Source organism: Equus caballus, chromosome 2, assembly GCF_041296265.1.
Source record: "Equus caballus isolate H_3958 breed thoroughbred chromosome 2, TB-T2T, whole genome shotgun sequence".
NCBI lineage: Eukaryota > Metazoa > Chordata > Mammalia > Perissodactyla > Equidae > Equus > Equus caballus.
In genome coordinates, this window is record NC_091685.1 from 119,486,568 (window position 1) to 119,499,141 (window position 12,574).

Below are 12,574 nucleotides of genomic sequence, written 5' to 3' on the forward strand. Positions count from 1 at the left end.
AAGAAGCTGAACTTTTGGAACCCTCTGTAGAAATGTTCAACCCATTCAGCCCATCCTCGGGTTCCCCAAGCTTATGGGAGGAGAAGAGTGGTTTTTAGTTGCTTCTTAGATCACAATGGCAAGTATATAGGGGGAAAATTATTTAGTATTGCAAACCTGTATTACAGAGATTAAAGAACTTTTCTAAATTAATTCTCAGCGTAGATTTGTGACTGAGTTTTTTGTGTTTCCATTATTGATTGTCAATGGAAACTGTTTTATAAGGAAAACATAAGAAAAAACTTAAGTAAAATAAGAAAAATAAGGAACTTATACAAAGAACTAGATAAGAAGAGATTAAAGACATAAGAATGAGAAAAGAAAAATGAATTTAAAAAATAGGTCAAAGAAATGTGCAAAATATCTCAGAGAAGAAAGATTACACCTCTTTGCTTACAGGGCTATCAACAAGCATCTATTGCTGTTTTCCACTGTGCACTTCAAAATGATACTGATTACTGTGGGACCTAAACATTCTTTAAAAATGTTAAATAAATTTTACAAGTACTGTGGCATAGAAAGATCACTCTTCTCATATCCCTTTCTAAGAGACTGTTGTCTTTTTTATATAAATACTAGTTAGTATCTGTTAGTTACTGGTAATTGCAATATAAAAATAATATCTTTAATATAGATTAAATATGTTAAAAGGAAAGACTAAGGATTCTATTCTGATTCTGAGAGCAATGAACAATCATAAAGCCCTTGCTCCATGCCAGGCATTGACCCAAACACATCACGCCACTTAACTCACTGAATCCTCCCCACATTCTCCAAAAATAGATCCTATCCAAACCCTCATTCTACAGCGGAGGAAACTGAGGCATAAAGAGGTAAAGTAACTTACCAAAAACATGTAGCTACTGAATAGCACGATAGAGTTTTGAGTTCAGAATCATAAACATCACGTAAAATTCCCTAATTATTCTACCAAGATTGCTGTCTATAGTAAGAAATAGTAGGAGAACCCAGGTCTACGGTTAATACACTTCACCCATGTGACTTCATACAGCTCGGCCTCTCAAACTAACAGAGAAAGATGTCTGAATTAGATAAAACCTCACAATGAATAATTGAAAGTATTACGTTCTCTATTTTGACACATATTGTTTGGTAATACTTTAAGACAGACTAACAAAGTACAAGAAAGTGTCACTAAATAGGAATAATTTGAAATCAGTATCATAATTATATGTAAATGGATATTTTTTTAAGTAATCAAAAGTAGTTTATTCTCTTATGATGATTAAAATAAGCTTAGTCTATTTAAAGTCTTTTATTAAAGGTATACAACGTGACTATTGATTACATGTATACATTGTGAAATGATCAACTACTATATATATATATATATATTTTTTTTATGGTTTTTCTCCCCAAATCCCCCAAGTACATAGTTGTATATTTTTGTTGTGGGTCCTTCTAGTTGTGGCATGTGGGATGCTCCCTCAGCATGGCTTGATGAGTGGTGCCATGTCCGCCCCCAAGATCCAAACTGGTGAAACCCTGGGCCACTGAAGCACAAACTTAACCCCTCGACAACAAGGCCAGCCCCTAAATGATCAACAATATTAATCAACAACAAGATCCTCAGAACCTACCACCATGTAACTAAAAGTATATATCCTTTGACCAACCTCTCCCCATTTCCCCCACCCCCAGCCCCTGGCAGCCACCATTCTGCTCTCTGTTTCTATGAGTTTGACTTGTTTATATTCCACATATAAGTGAGATCATACAGTATTTGTCTTTCTCTGTCAGGTTTATTTCACTTAGCATAATGTCCTCCAGGATCATTCATGTTGTTACAAATGGCAGGATTTCCTTCTTTGTGACTGAGTAATGTTCCATTGCATATGTATGCTACATTTTCTTTATCCATTTGTTCATCAACGGACACTTAGGTTGTTTCCGTATCTTGGCTATTGTGAATAATGCTCTAATGAACTTGGGAGTGCAGATATCTCTTCGAGTTACTCATTCCATTTCCTTTGTATATATACCTAGAAGTGGGATTACTGGATCACATGGTAATTCTATTTTTAATTTTTTGAGGACTCTCCATACTGTTTTCCATAATGGTTGTACCAATTTACGTTCCCACCAGGAGCGCTTGAGGGTTCCCTTTTCTTCACACCCTCCTTTTGATAATAGCCATGCTAACATGTGTGAAGGGATATGTCATTGTGGTATTGATTTGCATTTCCCTAGTGATGTTGATCTTTTTATGTACCTGTTGGCTATCTGTATGTCCTCTTTGGAAAAATGTCTATTCAGATCCTCTGCTCATTTTTTAAGTGAGTTTTTTTTTTTTTTTGCTATTAAGTTGTATGAATTTCTTATATATTTTGGATATTAACAGCTTATCGGATTTGTGATTTGCAAAACTTTCTCTCATTCCATACGTTGCTTTTTCATTTTGTTTATTGTTTCCTTTGCTGTACAGAAGCTTATTAGTTTGACATAGTCCCACTATATGTTGATTTTTGCTTTTGTTGCCTGTACTTTTGGTGTCCTATTTAAAAAGATCATTGTCAAGACCAATGTCAAGGAGCTTTTCCCTGTGTTTTCTTCTAGGAGTTTTAAGATTCCAGGTCTTACATTTAAGTCTTTAATCTATTTCAAGTTAATTTTTGTGTATGGTGTAAGATAAGGGTCAATTTTGTCCTTTTGCATGTGGCTGTCCAGTTTTCCCAACACCATTTGTTGAAAAGATTATCTGTTACCCATGTGTGTTCTTGGGACCCTTGTCAAAGATTACTTGAGGGTATGTGCATGGGTTTATTTCTGGGCTCTCTATTCTGTTCCATTGATCTATGTGTCTGTTTCTATGCCAGTTCTATACTGTTTTGAACACCATAGCTTGTAATATAGTTTGAAATCAGGGAGCATGATGCCTCCAGCTTTGTTCTTTCTCAGGATTCCTTTGACTATTCAGGGTCCTTTGTGGTTCCACATAAATTTTATGACTTTTTTTCTATTTCTGTGAAAAAGGCCATTGGAATTTTGATAGGTGTTTCATTGAATCTGCAGGTTGCTTTGGGTAGTATGGACACTTTAACAATATTAATTTTTCCAGTTCGTGAACATAGGGTATCTTTCCATTTATTTGTGTCTTCAATTTCTTTTATCAATGTGTTATAGCTTTCAGTGTACAGGTCTTTCACTTCTTTGGTTAAATTTATTCCTAAGTATTTTATTCTTTTTGATGCCATTGTACTGGAGATTGTTTTCTTAATTTCTTTTTCAGATAGTTTGTTGATGGAGTACAGAAATGCAATTGATTTTTGTGCATTGATTCTGTATCCTACAACGTTGCTGAATTCATTTATTAGTTCTAACGGTTTTTGATGGAGTCTGTAGGGCTTTCTGTATACAACAGCATGCCATCTGCAAACAGAGATAATTTTCTTCTTCCTTTTCTATTTGAATGCTTTTTATTTCTTTTCATTGCCTGATAGCACTGCCAGTGCTATGTCGAATAGAAGTGGCAAGAGTGGGCAACTTTGTCTTGTTTCTGATCTTGGAGGAAAATCTTTCAGCTTTTCACTGTTGAGTATGATGTTAACTGTGGGATTATCATATATGGCCTTTATTATGTTGATACCTGTTCCTTCTATATCTAACTTGTTGAGAGTTGTATCATGAAATGATGTTGAATTTTGTTAGATGCTTTTTCTGCGTCTATTGAGATCTCAGACCGATGTTTCCTTTTGGATGCTTCCCATGCACCAGGCACTGATCTAGGCACTGGGAGGACCTGGTTTGAAATCCTAGCTCTATTTACTCGCTATGTGGCCTTGGATAAGTTTCTCAACCTCTCTGATGTGCAGTTTCCTAGTATGTAAAATGTATCTACCTCATAGGATTATTATAAAAAGTCTGAGTTAGTAAATGCATAGTGCTTCTCACAGGGCCTCGCACAGTTAGCACCTGTGAAGATTAGCTTTTATCATTAATTAATACAGAGATGGATAAAGTAGAAAGTGAAAATCCACACCCCAGCCTACTCTGCAGACACAACCATGTGAACAGTTTGGTTTATATTTGTCCATCTTTTCATATGCATATACAAATTTTATATCCATATGTATGCATATAACTATTTTATATAAGTGGGACCATTCTGCTCTTCAACTTGCTTTTTTTTTAAGATTTTATTTTTCCTTTTTCTCCCCAAAGCCCCCCGGTACACAGCTGCCTATTCTAGTTGTGAGTCCCTCTAGTTGCGGCATGTAGGACGCCACATCATTGTGGCCTTACAAGGGAGCCATGTCCGCACCCAGGATCTGAACTGCGGAAACCCTGAGCCGCCGTAGCAGAGCGGGTGAACTTAACCACTCAGCCACGGGGCTGGCCCCATCAACTTGCTTTTTCACTTAACTATATTTATTTTATACTCAGAAAGAAATGGATATCCACTATATATTCTACAGAAATAAATAGACTATCTATAAATTAAGCAGCTCCCCATCCACGCTCATAATCAAATATGGATAGGGAAATGACTTCCAGGCCACCTGGAAGACTGAGCTAGATAGTTTCTGGTTACAGAGGTAAATGTGTAATAGAGAATATGGTCCATTGTTAAGCTGGTAAATCTGTTTTTTCACTGACATTAATTGAGGTCAGCTTTTCTTCTTTAAAAGTAATCTAAGAGAATTTGATCTATGATATGTTAAAGCTGAGACTAATGCCAGATCCATCCAAACCAAAATATGTCCATAGTGGGCCTGGCTTGGTGGCATAGTGGGTAAGTGTGGACCTACACACAGCTCATTAAGCCCTGCTGTGGCAGTGTGCCACATACAAAATAGAGGAAGATTGGGACAGATGTTAGCTCAGTGACAATCTTCCTCACCAAAAAACAACAACAAAAACAAAATACGTCCATAGAAGCAGAGAACAGTCCTCAGGACTAGAATCCTGGGTAGGATCTGTGGGGAGTGCCAGTGAATAGCACGATGTGATCAGAAGATTACAGACAGTTTATTCTTAGAAAGACAGTGTTTTTAATCAGATTGCTAAAACACTGAACACACAATTGGGAAGGACCAGCATGTCTGAGTACTCATGCTGGCGTGGATAGAGAGCAACAGTCCAGCTGGTGTGCAGAAGGATCACAGGTGTATTCAGAACTAAGAAAAATTTATAGTGCCGTAGAAATGTCTAATAAGTTGTCCCTTCCTTCCAGTTTCTCCTATTTCATGTTGAAGGTGGAAAGTTAGGTTCTTGAAGGTGGTAGGAGGGAGACATGCCCAGATGACTTCAGTAGAAGACACAGATGCCAGCTCCTCAGCCACTCGGCCAATCCTGCCATGAAGGCACCCTCTGTTGAACCAGCGCAGGGGCTCAGCTTGCTGTGAGAGATCTACCCCCTGACAGAGAAGAGGGTGCTGAGTCCAGTCGCACACTGACTGGATGGGATTTGATTCCCAGCCTCCCTAGAACCTCTTGGCCTCCCCCAGGTCCGACCCACAGGTCTGCCTTTGGCTCTGGTCTAGTCAGTCCTGGTCACGGTTGCGAGGTAGGTTCTTGACATGCATGGCACAAAGCATGTCAACTTTTAAAGATTTTTTAATTGTTTCCTTTTTCTCCCCAAAGCCCCCCGGTACATAGTTGTATATTCTTTGCTGTGGGTCCTTCTAGTTGTGGCATGTGGGACACTGCCTCAGCGTGGTGTGATGAGCAGTGCCATGTCCGCACCCAGGATTCGAACCAATGAAACAATGGGCTGCCTGCAGCGGAGCGCGGGAACTTAACCACTCGGCCACGGGGCCAGCCCCACAAAGCATGTCAACTTTACAGGAAGGGCAAAAACAGATTTTAGAAGTATGTAGCAGGCCCTTATTAGGAATTCACGGGCCACCTCCTTTGTCCTCTACCCTTTGCCTGCTATGAACACTTCCAGGAATTTATCCTAAGCACACATAAATAATTATAACAATCAACAAATAGAAAACTAACTGTCAAGCAATAATGGATTGATTAATAAGTTCTGGTAGATAACATCGTGGCACACCAATAGCTATTAAGAATAATGATGCTATTTTTGAGAGACGGACGGTTGATGAATGGTTACCATATGCCAAGCACATGCTGGATGGTAGAGCATATCACCACCTCTATACAGCTGATTAAAATCCTGACTGGGGGAAAGTAATATTTATTGACAGAAAAATTTTTACAATACACTATTCAGTAAACAGGAAGTGATGAAACAGTGTAATAATATGTATAGAATTTTGGTGACTTCCTTTTCTTTTTTGTTCTTACGTATTTCCTAATTTTTCCCTCAATGAATTTGTGTTATTTATGTAACTGAAGTATAACACCAGGGGAAAAAATTTTTTAATTAAAAATTTTATATATTTTTCATTTCTTGAGATAACTCAAAAATACATCTTCATTCCTTTATTTAGTCTTTCCTTCTTACTCTTTATCAAATTTTTTGGCTTTTTTTCCCCTTAATCTAGAGACATGGCAAATAGTTGGTTTCCTTAGTAATAGCAACTAAAGCTCCCAAACATTCTTTTCTTTTTGTTTTTTCCATTACTTTCTTTTAAAACTGTTTGGATTTCCTGAGCAATAGATATGCATACTAATTATTGGTCCAATTTTATTCTAGGGGCTTGAAAATGATGACTGCGAAAATGGCCCCATTCAAAGTTTAAACCAACAATTTTAACAGCTTAAATCAACAATTTTAAGTGGGTCACCAGTTCCTCCTAGAATTTTCAGACACTTTAACACTGCAATTTAAGTCCAAGGGCCGATGTCTTATTGCACAGATGTCAACAAGGGTTCTCATATTAAACATGAAGATTGTATTGGAAGGATTCTTCAACTTTCTATTCATATTTTTTAAATTAAAGTAACGCACGTTTGTTAAAAAATGCAAACAGGACAGAAAGACAAAGTAAAAAAGTCTCTGTCTTTACTTCAGTTCTTCACCAGAGAGATGAATGTGATCAATTTCCTGTGTATTATTCTAAAATGTGTTTAATGTATATAATGGCACATATATGATACATGCTTTTTAAAAGGAGATATATCCTCTTTAATATGTTTACCGGAGGGGCTCATGCTGTATCACTGACTTGTAACCTCTTTTCTCCCTTCCAATTGTTAACTGCTGCAGAGTATTCAATTGTATAAATGTACCACAATATAAACAACTAGTCTCTTTTTGATGATTTAGGGTTTTTCTTTTAGAAACAATCCTGGAATGAGCAAACCAATGACACAAAAGAACATCTGAATGTTTGATTCTGTTTATGTAAAGCACAAAATTGGGTGAAACTGAACTATGCTGTTGAGAGTCCTCCCTAGGTGGAGGGGATGGGAGGGAATGGAAGAGGTTCCCAGGGTGCTTATGATAATCTGTTTCTTGAGTTTGGTGCTGGTTACACACGTGTGTTCCTTCTGGAAAATTTCCTCAACCTTTAAACTCTAAAGTACAGTTTTCAGTACGCATGTTGTACTTCCATAAGAAGTTGGAAAGATGGTTGTTAGTGCAATTGCTATTGGTAGGAATGAACACTGTTGCTTTATGCAACATGAAGTGATAAGTTATGTTACTTTTATGGAGTTTTAGCTCTCGTGCTTTTGCATATTTCAATGGATAAATATATAAGAGTTGCAAATATATGACTGACACATTATAACCTTACACTCTTCTCCAGAGTACAGCTCTAGCATCACAGTTTCAACAGCACAGCAATTTGGGGGAAACCCAAGTCCCGGTATTCAGCCTCTTGCTATTATTTCATTATGGTTCTCATTTGTCCAACAATCTGTAGGACATTTCCACTTAGAACTCCACCCCAAAATTAACATAGATTAAAAATTTACAATCACACTCCCACCCCATCGGCCTACCTTCTGAAAATCAACACTCATCTTAACCTTTTTTTTTAAATCAACTGCTGTTCTCTGCCATCTAGCCCAAAATCTTAGAGATAGCTTTGGCTCTTCCATTTCCATTGACATTTATATCTGATCAATCACTGAGGATTGTCAGCTCTTCCTCTGACCCAGGCCTGGCATTCATAACATCCTTTTCATTTTCACTGGACTCCATTTCTCTATGACTGAAATATTCTAGTGGTTTTCTAATCTTATTTCACTGATACCTGTTTCTTCTTCACTTTGAATAGTTGACACATTGATGTTGGTTTTATTAGACTGATATTTCATGGTAACTTTCCCTTGGTTAAAGTCTTCAACGGCCTATAGGGCAAGCCTTGGGTCTGACATTTGAAAATGTCTGTAGATGGGTCCTTATCAACCTATCCCATTTTTCATCTTTTCTACTTCCTTTTTACCAATCTTCTTCAGCTGCTGAGTTTCTTGGCTGTGCTTCAAACACACCAGGCAAGTTCCTCCTTCAGTATTTTTACATGTGCCGTTCACTCAATGCTACTTCTATAAGAGAATTAGTGGGGTACATGCTCAGCTCACAACCTTTGCCCTCTTTAAGAAATTACTCCCCAAACTGTAGCCCTAGTGTGAGTATTCAATCTACTCCTCTTGCCACAAGTGATTGATCCAAGTATGCACCTGAGTCAAGCCTGGTCCATCAGATTCTGTCTCCTGGGAATTGGGAATTTTGAACTGAGAGTTCATGAGCCTGGAGAGCATTGTTGCTGAACCAACTGAACAGTTACTTGAGTAGCCTCTCTAAAAAGTCCTGTTGTCGGGAGGTCCAGAGCTGTCCAGGCTCCTGCACTTCCTAAGGCTTTATTATACATCTATTTCTTCCTCGGATTTCATGAGTCTCCTTTGTATTCTTACAATGATTTTTTCCTTTGCTTAATCTAATGCAGTTATTTCCTGCAACCAAAATAGTACTATTTCTGCCTCATTTGCTCTCGCACACTTATTCTGTAAATACGTTGCTGGGTCCCATATTGACCTATTCTTACTCTGATTGACAGGTGAAGAGAAGTGAATCAACAATCACTGAGTGTTTACTTCACAAGCCAGGCAAGTCACAGCACAGCACAGCACAGCACAAAAGTTCTGGAGTTATTCTTGCATCCTGTGCGTGGCCCAGTAGCATGAGGACTATTGCCCCAAGTATGCAGGAACAAGGGATACCTACGCACCTGGAGGGAATTCATGACTTGGGACTAATTAAGACAGTGGCCTTCTCAGATATATGACTGGAGATAAATGGGTCCCCAGAACCTGGTATTGCATAAGCCTGCAGAATTCTGACTCAACTCTAAGAGAAAGGGAGAGAACCCTAAATTGACTGAGATTAAGAACCTTGGTGGGATGTGGGGCTTGAAACAGAGATTAAGTTGAATTATAGAAAAATAAGGCTATATTTCTTGCACACCTTAGTCTGTGAGTTGAGATTTATATTGCTGCAGAAATAATGTATTTTGTTACTTTAGGTAAAGTGCTATAAGATGTACATTATTTGACCATACCTATTTGGTTCAAAATCGAATTTATCAATTGCATAATGAATTCACTAGTTAACCCACAAGATAGTTGGGTAAGATAATATTTTTAAACATCCATCCTCTTTTTGTACTTATCACTTTATATTAAAATAAGGATTAGGCAGATATGTGTTTGAATGGTTACTTTGTAATTAATTACACAAAATGTTCTTCAAGTATAGAAAAAAACACTCCTTAAATCTTGACAATTTTTATTTAGTCACACCACTAGAGACTGATGGAAATACAAATCCAGACCTATTCCAGTCAAAAGATAACACAGCAAGCTTATCGAATGGATTTTTTATTTTCCTGGCATCAGCTACACCTTTGGTAGCCATATAAGTGTTGTGATATTCTCAGTCATTCTTTCAGTAACTGGGAGTCAGTATAAGCTATTTCCATAAATACTACCATGAATTCCAGTTGCACTGTGCTTCCTCCAAGTCAGTGCTGTCCAACTGAAATATAATGAGCCACATAAGTAATTTTTAATTTTCTAGTAGCCACATCAAAAAAGTAAAAAGGGGCTGGCCCAGTGGTATAGCAGTTAAGTTTGTGTGCTTCGCTTCGGCAGCCCGGGGTTCGCCAGTTCAGATCCGGGTGCAGACCCATGCACCACTCAAGCCATGCTGTGGCAGGCGTCTCACACATAAAAGAGGAAATGGGCACAGACGTTAGCTCAGGGCCAGTATTCCTCAAAAAGAAAAGAAAAAAAAGAAAAAAGTAAAAAGAAATAAGTGAAACTAATTTTAGTAAATTTTATTTAACCCAATAAATAAAAAATACAGACATACTTTGTTTTATTGTGCTTAGCTTTATTGTGTTCGCAGATACTTTTTTTTTTACAAGGCCCTCCACCAACAAAAAGATTATGACTCCCTGAAGGTTCAGATGATTGTTAGCACTTTTTAGCAATAAAATATTTTTAAATTAAGGTATGAATATTGTTGTTTTAGACATGCTATTGTACATTTAATAGACTACAGTAGAGCATAAACATAACTTTTATATACACTGGGAAAACAAAAAATTCGTGTAACTTACTTATTGCAACATTCACTTTATTGCAATGGTCTGGAACCGAACTCACACTATCTCCGAGGTGGGCCTGTATTACCATTTCAATATGTATTCAATACGAGAAGATTATTAAAGACATAATTGTTTCACCAAGTCTTCAAAACGTTGATATATATTCTACACTTACAGCATATCTCAACTCAAACAAGCCACACGTGTACTGGATGGTGCAGAGCCAAGTAATTACAAATTACATTGTTAAAGAGAAAATCTATATAATCTTTGGGACGTCATCATTCTAAAGAGGTATCCATACTTGCTTCTATATCAACCCCTACAGATAATTCCAAGAATGAAACTCATACAGAAATCTGATTATAATATTGTTTATATTATTATAATACTGCCAGTACATGCTTGGCTTACTTCTACGCACATGAAAGGACTGGCTTTGTTTCTTTAAACACATCTTATCTCTTCCTATGAGGACAGTAGAATTCCTTTCTTATATAAACATATATATGCTGAAATCATACTTGTCAGATTCCAGATTTTGTTCACTTCAAAACAACTGAAATTATATTTTTAACAGACTTTTATCAAGTAAGGAGCATTCACCGAAGACTGAGCCTGCTTCCTGCATCTTCAACATTCTATGTTATCAAAGTTTGAGATCTTTGCCAATTTAATAAATGAAAAATAGTATCTTCGTGCAGTTTTGACTTGTTTCTCCTACTGTGAATGCAGTTTGAGAATATTCTCGCATGTCTGAGAGTCATTTGCAGTTCATTTTCTGTAAACTGTTTGTAGTACATATTCTTTTATTTTGATATTTGCCAAATTTCCTTTCAATAAAGTTGTATCCATTCACAAAGCAGTATATCATGTAACCCCTTCATCCCATGCCTGAACACACTCCATAATATCAATCTTTTCTATATTTGTCAATCTAATGAACCAAAAAAAGGGAAGGGTGCTTCATTTTATTATTTCCATTTCCTTGATTATTAGTGAGTACGCGCCTGTTCCTCGTGTTTATTGGCCATCTGTACCTCCTAATCCTTGCCCATTTTTCTATTAAGTTGCTTAACCTTTCCTCATTGATTTGTAGAATTAAAAACAACACACATCACTTTTCTTAAGAATAAGCCCTGTTTACTCAAGAGAGAGCAAATCTAAAACCTTTCAGTAGACACTTGGAATATAGTTATGATTATAGCTGTCAACTATTGCTACTACTGCCCTATAATAGGAGTTGAAAAATGGCAGGGAGGCAGACATTGAGAGACTCCTGTTATAATTCTCGTCCCTGAAGTCCCTCTGGTCTATATTAGGGATCATGCCCCTAGGTTTGGCTCACCTCAGACCTGGACTACTTGTGATAATTACAGGAAGGTTAGTTGTTTTGTTTTGTTTCCTTCAGCAGTGCAAGGAATGCCTCCAGTACAAAACACAAAAAGCTAAAGATCCTTGTGGGCTGGGCTGCCACATATGGCATGCAGATTGTGCACCGCACAACTCCAAAACACCATTCCCACTGTAGCCCATGCAAATTCTGCCGCAGCACAAGCTTGTGTGGCCGTGTGAACGAGGCAGCCTCATGTGTGGGCATGCTAGCTTTACTTCATGGAGAGAGAAAAATAAGGGAGCGAGTCGGTGGCAACTTGCCAAGACACCTATTTTTGGTAGTAATAAGCTGTTGTCACCCCAACCAGTGAGGCAGCCCACTCCTCAAATCTCTGGCCCACAGAAGTGAATCGATTCCTGATTGTAAGCCTCCCACAGGCATAGAAGGGGCAGCCAAATCATGCCCTGAATCCTGGACAAGGCTGACAGAATTAGGAATGGGTTTGGAGACCAAGAAAATGGACCCCATGGCTGTCCGGAGTACTTTCTTGACATTCCGATGAGAGATTAAGATGCCAGGCATGTACATAAAGGCCCCGTAGGGTCAGTTCTGGGAAGACTTTAAATGCTACAGTTTGTGATTTTCTGGAATAAAATGAGAGACCTCAGTTATATCTCAGGCTGACTTCTAGAAGATCTGTTTTCTTTTT